Below are 11,375 nucleotides of genomic sequence, written 5' to 3'. Positions count from 1 at the left end.
AGGTAACAACGCACATGTTATTCTGATACACGTACTTTGATAGAACGAGGCTATACATAGTCGTTATAAAAACAGCTAATCTTATTGTAATATGTGAGTGGAGTTGTATTTTATCTTCTTAAATTTTCGGAACACTGCTGTGAGTTAAATGTTTAATGTTTAATAACATTAGCAAAGGTAGATGTTAATAACCATATGAAAATCAGAAACTGATTTTCGGTCATATGTTCTGTATATATTCTGTTGAAATGCTATAAACAGTTGATAACCTCTCCGATATATTTTATTAAATAAAAAGGTTTAACCAATGAAATTGTGCAGAAAACGGAATAACAAAGTTTAACCTATTAAATCTCATACAGCTAAATGGAACAAGAGTTTAACCACTTTTGTAGATGAGCCTTGGATCAAAGACTATAGCTTGGTACCCAGCATCGTTGCAACTCATGTTACACTTCCAACAACTGATGCACAATTATTGGGAGGTAAAATGGATAGGAATAATGCTGTTTTTTTACTTCATCTTATTATTTACAATTTCTACTCAATGTTTACTAGAGAGGCGTCTGTACGATTTTAAGCGATTTTAATGAGAAATTTCTGTATTTTTTATTACTGTCAAGTTCGTTGCATTCGTTAGTGAAAGTTGAAATTTTTGTTCATTGTTTTGTATAAATATTTTTATAACTAAATTAAAGTGCAAGCTGTGTAACCACCTAAGAACTTACGTACACAGAATTTATGTCGTAATTTATACAGATTATGATATGTGGATAGTAAAATATAAAACAACATTTATGTTTTGAATCTTCAATGAAAACCTACTCTAATTGAAAATTGAATGAAAAATATTAAAATACAAGACAAGAAAAAAACATACAAGTCATGAAATATATATAATAAAATAATTGTATAAAAATAGTTAAATGTACGAATGAGTAACGAAGATACAATAATTGATAGGTGATATAAAATACGAAAAATTCAGAAAAACATTAATTAAGGGTTAAATAAATTGAATTGGAAGCATTAGGTTCTCATAAGAAATCTCACACACACTTTACAAAATTGATTTACAACTTAAACAAGACAAAACTGCAAAACAACTGAAGAAATAAAGATAATGGTGACATTTCATACAATGGTTATATATTTCATCTTTTGTGAATGGATGATAGAGAAGAAATTAGCCAATGAAATACCACCAGCAAAACAGTGTAAGAGAAGTGAACTATTCAAACATGTACAATGAAACCGTTCCCAGTATGATTAGATGGAAAGGCACTCGACTCGTAATCCGAGAATAGCGTGTTAGACTACCCATCACACCAAACATGCTCGCTTTTTCAGCCGTGGGGCATTATAATGTGACGATCAATTCTACTATTCGTTGGTAAAAGAATAGCCCAAGAGTTAGCGGTGGTTGGTGATGACCAGGTGCCTTCCCTCTAGTCTTCCACTGCTAAATTAGGGACAGTTAGCGCAGATAGCTCTCGTGTAGGTTTCGCGAAATTCAAAATAAACAATCATCATACAACAGCTATGTTAAAACTGGATTTAAAATTCCTTCCTCAAAGAAAACTTTCTCAACTCCCTCAAAGATATGTTTTATAGATTGTTTATTTACAATTAGAAGTTAGTGTTTTAAATAAAATAAAATGAATAACAATAAATCATTGTGAATAAAAATAAAAGTTCTTTTGTTTCAATCACTACCTTGATTTGTGGGATTTGTCCTACATGTGTGGAACATGGTCTTTTCTGTAGTGGCTTAAACTTATCACCAATCAGATCAGTTTGTTTCTTGTATTTCGTTAGAATGTCTTCTTTGTGTCTCATGTGAGCTCCGAAATGAGGAAGTTTCTGTACATGTAAACTAGCGTTAAACACAATATCTTTTAAAATAGCACATGACAAATTATCTAATTTTGCATACAATAACACTGTGAGTAAAGAGGCTCAAACCCGTGACTAAACATCAGACAAATACGTGAACCGGTTACAACGAATGCCATTTGAAGAAACTTTATGGTGTTTTCCAAAACCGTGCGTTTGTAGCTATATAGCACAATATATCTAACAGTGAATCTTGATATGTTCCACACAGTGGCTCAGCGGTATATCTACGGCCTTACAACGCTAAAAACCGGGTTTCAATACCCGTGGTGGGCAGAGAACAGATAGCCTATTGTGTAGCTTTGTGCTTAATTCAAAACAACAAGAACTTTATACGACCTTAATAAAAATTCATTACTTTTATTTTAGTTTATATATGATATGAATACAATCGTAAGGTTAATAAATTCCCATGATATTTATAATACACGAAATTGGGTGAACAAGTTTCAGTACTGCAGCATTTCTCAGTAATTATAGTTTCTTGCGCGCCCCCTATTATTTTTTTTAACGAGTGAAAGAATGAGTTTGAGGACGAGATGTAATACACGTTATATTGGCTAAAATGCTAAATGTGCTGTAGTAATTACTTACCATTTTCATTAATAATAATATATATTAAAACGACCCATTTTGTAATATTGTGACATTAGATTGTACGTTATTGCTAGCGCCCCTCCCTTCAGGAAACGCTGTTTTAACAATTCGTACGTCCAATTCTAATATCAAAAGAAGCATTTTATCAGTGTTTGATGCTTGGACATTTGAAAAGGAGTTGAAGGTTGTGAATAAAAATGGTTAGAACTTTTGAACCACTTCAAAGTATTTCTGTACCTAATCTCAGGCAAGTAATGGAGTACATTTCTTGTTTACCAGGAACTTCTGACTCTGTTGAAAAGTATTTTCAGTGATGAAGAGCATTTGGTCTGAAGAAAGAGGTCCAGTGAATTAATCACCAATTAAAGATATATTGTATGAAAACTTTTATAACTTAAGGATGTAGTGTCGAGACGACATGTTAGTTAAGTATCTTGTATGGATATGTTATATAACTTAAGGATATAGTGTGGAGACGACACATTAGTTAAATATATAACTTGAAAACGATGCATAATTTAATGATATAGCGTGGAAACGATACTTAAGTTTAGGGTATAGTGTGGAAATTATATATTATTTAAAGATGTAGTGTGAAAATGATATATTAACTTAGAATATAATGTGAAAACAATATAAAAATTGAGTGAGAAACCGAACTATATTTAAGCAATAACATTGAACAAAAATAAATAAAACGTTGTAAAATGTTTTTAACTTTCATAAACGATGGATCACTTTCTTAAATTCACTTCATAATACTTAGTAATGCGTGTTTAATCTATAATAACAGTTGACTAGTAACTAACTGTAATAGAAGCATGATTTTGGCTCTTACCAGACATCATAATTAGATTTATTATTTACAATGTTGTACATGAACCAACCTTTACTTCAGAATAGCATTTTGTTTTCACAATGATTTAGACATATTTCATCATTACAAAAAGACTAATTTTATTATAAAACGTGGTTGATGTTGTTATCTTATATATTATGCACAACTGTATAAAACATTACTTTAATTGCTCAAGTAAGAAGTTTTTACACTTAACTATATCTGAAGTTTATATGTGACACTTCTAACTGAAATGTTTATCTTAAGTTACTACTTAGTAAATCCTCGAGGTAACAGTTCCTTTTTGTGACAGACACAAGTTCATTTAAAATTCTATAATGTAGGACAATTAAATCTCACCTCTGCCACTCCTCTTTGTTGAAGGAACAAGTAATGGTAACAATCATGATCTACGGTTGAAAATAGAGACAAGTTTGACACCAGAACAATCTGAAGAACTCCTATATCATAGAACGTTTTGAAAATCATTCAAAGACAAATGTAAATAAGAATGTTGAGATATTTCCAATTAATGAAACCTCCGAGTGATTGATAAGTAACTGACTTTTGGTTTGAAATGGTTATTAATGTATAATAAAAACAATGTTATTAAAACTGCTATTTGTATCAAAGTAAAATAACATCCAGCCGTTGTTAACGTGTCTTACATTTTCCTTCCTTTTGCTGGTACATTAAAGTTATTTTTGTTCTGTACTTATAATATACGTATAAAAAACAAAAATGCTTAAGTGATACAATAATCTGTTACCAGTGTAGAAATCATAATATCTTAGTTGTACCCGAATCTCTTTGAAATTAGCCCATGTCAGAATCTTTTATGGAATAGAATATTTATTTTTCAAACGATCACATTTTTACCTTTGCAGTTGTTTTAGATATCCAATGACAAATCTCCAGAAGTGTATTATAGATAAATTTGAATATTCTTTGACAGCAATGTAACAGGAGTTGATTTTGAAACTTTTTATTTTACACTCTATAGTGTTAAGGTTTAGCTCTCCTTTCTACCAACTTCGAAAAAAATTTGCTGTGAGGTAGTAACTTATCCTCAAATAAGAGGAGGGAATGTCAGTCTCACGGACAAACACCTATTCAAGGCTTTTTCCTAAACCTAAGTTCTGTCAGTATGAATAAACAAGCAACACAGTGTAAATAAGATTATAGAGTTTTTATCGTTAACTATTTGTGTGTTTATCCCTGCATAAAAGGAAAGAAAGTATTATCAAGTAGGTGGGTGAACAAGAAAACACAAAAAAAAGTATAGTTCACATATGCACATGAACAAGTAATTGGAATATTCAATACAGACACATTTTAATGAGTATTTTATCATACGAATACAGTAAAAAATCTCAATCAACGTTACAAGTTTTTTTCCATATAAATATTATAATAAGGATAATATTTATTGATTTATTGTCGTATCTCCATAGGTCCTCGCAATACGTTTCCCACTTTACGTATGGCATAACCCTTGTATTAGAATATTTAGTATTTACTACCTGAAACTTATAATCTTACGTTCTGTCTTTGATGGTAAAAATATTGATATTTTGGACTATTTGCTTTTCATTAATTTACAGAAATTTCTCGGTAAACTTTTAATGCTGTAGATTGTAACATTTATATATAAATAAAAGGTAACTTTTAAATACGATGTGTTTGTTTGTTTGTTTTTAATTTCGCGTAAAGCTACACGTTCCTAATTAGTGTAAGACTAGAGGGAAAACAAATAATCATTACCACACACAGCCAACCTTTGGGCTACTCTTTATCAAAGAAGAGTGGAATTAATCTTCACATTACAACGCCCGTGCGCTGAATAGGCGAGCATGTTTGGTGTGAGGGGAAATACGTTCTATAAATAAAAATAAAATTTGAAAACCTACAAGTAGCTTTCTTTTTTATTTATCTTTATGCAGCCAAAACAAAATCTTAATTTCTTTAACTTCCAAACTATACATTATTTGTGTTTCGTATAGAATCTTTCAAAACATCTTCGAGCGAAAACATTTTTCGTAATAACCTCCGCCAGTAGCGTGATAAGTCTACGGTTTACAACGGTAAAATCTCGTGTTCGATTCCATTCGGTGGGCTCAAAAGACAGCCCGATGTCGCAATGTTTTAAAAAACACACCAAACACCAACTTGGGGTAAGTTAACGATGTCAGAGTATCCTTACGCTCATTAATTAGGTGAATGACGGTGACGTCGACTAATACAAACATTTATATTTCAATTCAAACAGAATATCCTTGTCATAATGTTGAGTTAAGATATTTATGTCCATAGAAAGAGAAGAAAAGAAGAAACATTTCATTCTTTCACTTTAATACAACACATTCAAACAAAGAGATAATATTTATTTAATAACAGAGTATGATAGAGATACTATATTTCTCTTGGCAACACAGCAAAACAAAACTATGACATTTATTTGATAACACAACAAATATTATATTTCTTTTAGCTACATAACATAGTAAAACATTTTGTTTGTGTCAGTAAAACAAAACAACAGAAATAAATATAAGGTTTGTCTTGTTTCAGTCAGTTTCCTACTTTCTATATTTACATCTACCTTCAGAAGAATTATCACGTTATTTGACTTTACTCGGCTTCTTTTGTTAGCCTGAAGATGACCTAGTAAGGTCGGAAGGTTGTTCTGTTCTTTTTAAGAAAAGTGATGATACCCATGCTAGCCGTTTGAAATACATTTTTACTAGGCTTAATAATTAGCATAAAGCAGTTTTCTAGCGTCATTGATGAACACATTGCAGCATGAATAATGAGATTAAGTGCAAGATTTAACGTGTGTCTGTGCAATCTCATTCAAATTTAGAAGAAAGTAGTTTCAAGGTAATAAGCTTCCTAGATCTATAGTTTCGTACTGATATTTTAAGACATTTCAACAGCTGTGATTTAGTAACATATGCATATATATGCAAATATATATGCACATACGCAAATATTCCACGTCATGCGAAAGCGTTCAATTAATAAGCGTTTTATAATACGTCACAATAAAGTCCAGAATGAACTTTTAATCTACATGTAAGAAGTAGAACAGGGTGTACATAATATTAATATGTTTTTGGCATTTATAATATCTGGTGAAAACTCCTGCTGATTACGTTTATAAGACTTTCCTTTCATTTTAGTTACCACATAAAGAAACATTCTAAAACAGTGAACACGTTTCATAATGACGAGAAACCAATTTCAAAAATGATCTCTAAAGATGGCAGGTGTGTAAATTAAAAAATTAAATTATATAAATTATAGAAAACGTTTCAACCTTCTTAGATCATATTCAGGTTAATAAAGAAATTTTGCCACTGAACATTTCTGGCCACATCTCTCAGGGACCAGAAAGAGAACCTGTACGAGATTGTAGGCGGCTGCGCTTGTTTGGTGTATTAATATGTTGAGTTTTTGTTGTTTTTATGTGTTGTGTCCCAGAGAATGTATAGTTCAGTATTAGTGATATTTCTGTGGATTTCAGTTTTGAATTGTGTATCAGCTCTTGTGATCTGAGGTTAAGAAATGGTATTTGGTTAATTTTCTTGTGTTCATAGGTGAACTTAATGTTGGGGTATATGGAGTTAACGTGGTTGAAGAAACTAATTTTGTGTTCTGCAGATGTGAATTCAACAATTGTATCGCCAACATATCTGTACCAATATAGTGGTGCAAAGCTGAATTTCTGACTAGAGATTCAATCTGTGTCATGAAAATGTCAGCGAGAACCGGTGTAACCGGATTACCAATACTTAAGCTATATATTTGTGTGTGGTTTTGGTGATTGAACTTAAAATTAGTTTTGGTGGTAGTGAACTCTATAACAGTTGCTATTGGTTTCTTGAGGTGTGTTTTAATAGGTTTTAACACTATTGACAAAAATAAAAATAAGAGTTAGAGGGATCTCACTGTTTAATGAGAAAACCAGTAAAGTTTATCTTATTAGCCGCAGTGACGTTGAGGCTAATTTTGAGTTTTACTTCAAGTAAATATCTTACCCTGATTGGGAGTTATTGTAATTATTGCATCACCTTTTTTATGCAATTGATAATGAAAATGGTAAGACTAAGAGACACAAATATAAATTTTATCAAGATACAAATATTCTTCAGCTACGAAAGTTGAATTTTCCTTACAGGATGGTTGCGCTTTGGAACTAGTGACCTTCAGATGTTGTGGGTGAGTAATTAATGAAAGTTTGATAGATAGGTATGCGAACCACTATGATACTTGACAATAAAAAATTCCAAGATAAGGATCCTGTTGACTCCGCTATCACATTCACTAATTTAAAATACGTACAATATCAATAATAAGAAATTAACACACAACACTCAATACCATTTCTTATCAGATACAAAATTACCCTGTAGAATGATGCACTTAGAAGTTTTTGTAAAATAATTCTCTGTCAGCTTTATTTTAATTCAAGTTTAACATATCTTAATATTTACTTATTCAATGAAATGTTCTCTCCTACTGTCTCAGTGGTAAAGCTTGAGTGTCTATAACATTAAAATTCGAGATTCGATTTCTTCAATTGTTTCTACACAGATATCCCCTATACATCTTCGCGCTTAATAACAAACAATGAAACTTGAAAACGTACTACTGGAAGTTGTAACATACATTACGCTTTTAACCATGTGTTATCTAAAGATAAAATTATTGCTTTGCCATCTTTGTTGGTTTGCTGTTAAGTACAAACTGTGCAACAGGCTATCTGTGCTGTGGCCTTCACGGGTATGGAAACACTGAATTATAAGCTTTCAGAATTGTCGTTGACACGATTGGGAGTAGTTTAGGTTTCTGACATTTATTATAATAAAGTTTGTATTTTTAACAAAACAACTTTGGGCTATCTGCCGATTCCAACGAAATGATCTAACCCATAATTTTAGTGTTCTACCGCTGTTTTACCGGAGGACTATTACAATATTAAAATATATTTATAATTACCACGCTATAGACTAATTGTCACTGAAAATGGTCCACGATCGCTATTGGAAATTGTTTTTATTTTAGTTTTCGATGTTAAAATGATTTGCTTATCAAACATTATTATTAACATTTTTAGGACGAAACTCTGACGTTGAGGGCCATAACATTTCCAGCAGAGACACCTACAGTGTCTTATTAACATGATTTGTATTATTTCATTGTTTTTGTTTGTTTTTATCATCAGTAGTAACCGGTCATAGCTTTCATGTTACCAGTAAACAGTGGCAGATTTTTACACTCATCGATGTTTTCATAGATTCATTCTGTCGAACATCATCTGTAAATCCAAACATTTACAATGACGCATGCGATTGAAGACTAACCTTTGGGAGATTCAATAAGAATACTCATTGAGAGCTTCTCACAGAACCGATAGCACGAGATTAGATAATGTTTGTTAAAAATCGTCAATATTCAGCAGACAGCTCAATGTTACTTTATAAAGAGAAAAACACAAACACACACAAATCGTTACTACCCAGAGATAAATTATGAGGCTCTTATGAATAATGCAAGAAATAAAATAATCACACATCATAAGTATGGAAGAGTTTTAGATGTCTTGTTCAATTACCAAATTATTTATATGAACTAGTGCGTAATATGTTATAACGAAACGTACTTTAATTGAAGAAAAATCACTCAATTTTACGTTTCATGGAAGAAAATGTTTATTTGATATTTATGTGAGTTAAAATCCAATTATTATATAAAAGTTTTAAGGGTATGATACATAAAAGCTAATGTTAAGTTCGAGTGTAAATTTATTAATAGTAAATATACATTTATATATTCCATATTTTTAAATAAAATATATGATTTATTCCACGTCTTTTAAATAACACAAGAAATTTTCTCCTAAATCATAAAATGTGAATATCACTTTGTCTGGAAAACCAAATTCAGAAAACAAATGTACCAACATTTTGAGATTTTGTTTTTTTTGAGGAAGGTATTTCAAATCCAGTTTTAACATAAACTACACGAGGGCTATATGCGCTAGCTACCTCTAATTCAGCAGTGTAAGACAAGAGGAAATGAAACTAGTCATCACCACCCACCGCCAACTATTAGGCTATTCTTTTACCAAAAATAGTGGAAATGACCGAAACATTATGACGCCCCTCTGGCTGAAACGGCGATAATGTTTGGTGTGACGTGGACTTGAATACAGGTCCTCAGATTACAAGCCCAGTGCCTTAACCACCTGTTAATCCGGGCAGATTATAAAGTAAAAATAATTTCTATGTGGGATGTGTTTCAGTTTAATCAAATGTCATGTGCTAAGTAATAAAATCTTAAAATCTAAAACAAACATTTAGTTCTGCAATTTTTTTATCTGTTTCGCAAATATCTTATTGTCATTAGTCGACGACAGTATTATAGCTTACTTTTCACCGTGGTTTCTTTCTCTATCTTTTATTTTCCTCTGAAACTTGAACTAAAAACCAAAACGAACTCGAACAATTTTCTAGTGAATTGTGCGAAACACTTTAGGAATTGAGGCTTTTAAAGAGAAAACCGTAAAACAGTTGTACCTTGGTCCATTTATAAGATAAAGTTACATGTGATGAAAGTATAAGTTTATCAAATTCTACATTCATATCAGAAAATTATGAAAATAAGGCGTGTATCAGGTTTAAATGTAAAGTAGAAAAAGAAACACACGCAAGGTTAACGAAATGTAAGTACATTCAACGAAAACTCAAGATATATGTTGAAGATATATTTCAACCTTGTTTACCCGAATTTACTCCATCAACCTATATTTGATTACAGAAAATAGATGAGTGAGGAAACATTGGTCCATTTCGGCCATTATTGTCCCTGAATATTATGCTACATTAATATGACAAAATAGCGTTTCTTGCGCCTGCCCAAGCATGAGGACCTTCAAGTCGAAATTGGTAAGGTAAACAAGGACCCCAGAAACATTTCCAAAAAAGAATAGGATCGGTGAAAATTAATTTTAGCAAGTTAGGCTTAGCGTTGATGAGACTAGCGATCTCATCCATAAGAGATATCCAATCAGCCACAATAGTGTAGAGAATGTTGTCCGGGTAGCGACGAGTTACCATGTCTATTTTCTTCTTGGTATCACTTAACATTTGTTTTACTGAGGGAAGACACACTTTATTATTCATTAACAAAACAAACCATCGAGTTTGGATTTCAGCTACGGGGAAAAAAGGACCTACAGGTTGAGCCAGAGCTATCATGCCAAGAGTGGGGTGTTTTAATCTTATGGGAACTACATACTTATACAGTTCCAGTTGTTGTTTTTTAACAGAAACTATTTTCTGGTCTAAAAATGGAAACTTGATATCGTAACCAGTTGCTAAAATTACGATGTCGACTTCATACTCTGTTTCTTCTCCTTCAAAAACTACTCCATTCTCAGTAAATTTCCGAATGTTCCCCTTCACTGTGACAGCCCCACTCTGAATCACGTGTCGCAGTTCATCGTTAAATGTGTAACGTCCTTCTAAATGGAACGTTTGCATCTAAAACAATATGGAGAATTGTCAGTTTGTTTTAGCAAACGTATCAACAAAGTAACGCAGTAGCTTATATGGTGTATAAAGCCAAATCAAATTCCACCATCGTCGACAAAGCGAAGCATCGAATGGTTCATCACCAGGACTAGTTCTGGGAATAATCCAACATCCACTCCTCACACTTAGATATACCTTGAAGATAGAAAAACAGATCATGTGCAAGTATTCAGTGCAACTTTCAAAGTTTATAGAGTCACTAGTCTTACAGATATAATATTCTAGATTCAAATGTGATGTCGTAAAATCATCAAGTATTTTCTAAAAAAAACCTCTTTGCTTACAATGAATTTCCAGTTAAAAGCACGTGTATGATAGCTACAATTTCATATCTGGAACGAAGAGCAAAACATCATATTTCTCTAAATATACTTTTATCTTCTCAAGATGTTGGTATCCTAACGAATAGAATGCAACAGTCTACTATAAAAAACAGGTTCTACAGG

General features: G+C 31.9%; 1 pseudogene; it reads right to left on the bottom strand.

Annotated features, from left to right (window-relative positions):
* Positions 1-10,218: 10,218 nt before the first annotated feature.
* Positions 10,219-10,878, bottom strand: LOC143228584 (flavin-containing monooxygenase 5 pseudogene; annotated as a pseudogene).
* Positions 10,879-11,375: the final 497 nt, after the last annotated feature.

Source organism: Tachypleus tridentatus, chromosome 10, assembly GCF_004210375.1.
Source record: "Tachypleus tridentatus isolate NWPU-2018 chromosome 10, ASM421037v1, whole genome shotgun sequence".
NCBI classification, from domain to species: domain Eukaryota; kingdom Metazoa; phylum Arthropoda; class Merostomata; order Xiphosura; family Limulidae; genus Tachypleus; species Tachypleus tridentatus.
The sequence above is the reverse complement of the archived record's forward strand: the minus strand, read 5'-3'. Positions and strand labels throughout refer to the sequence as shown.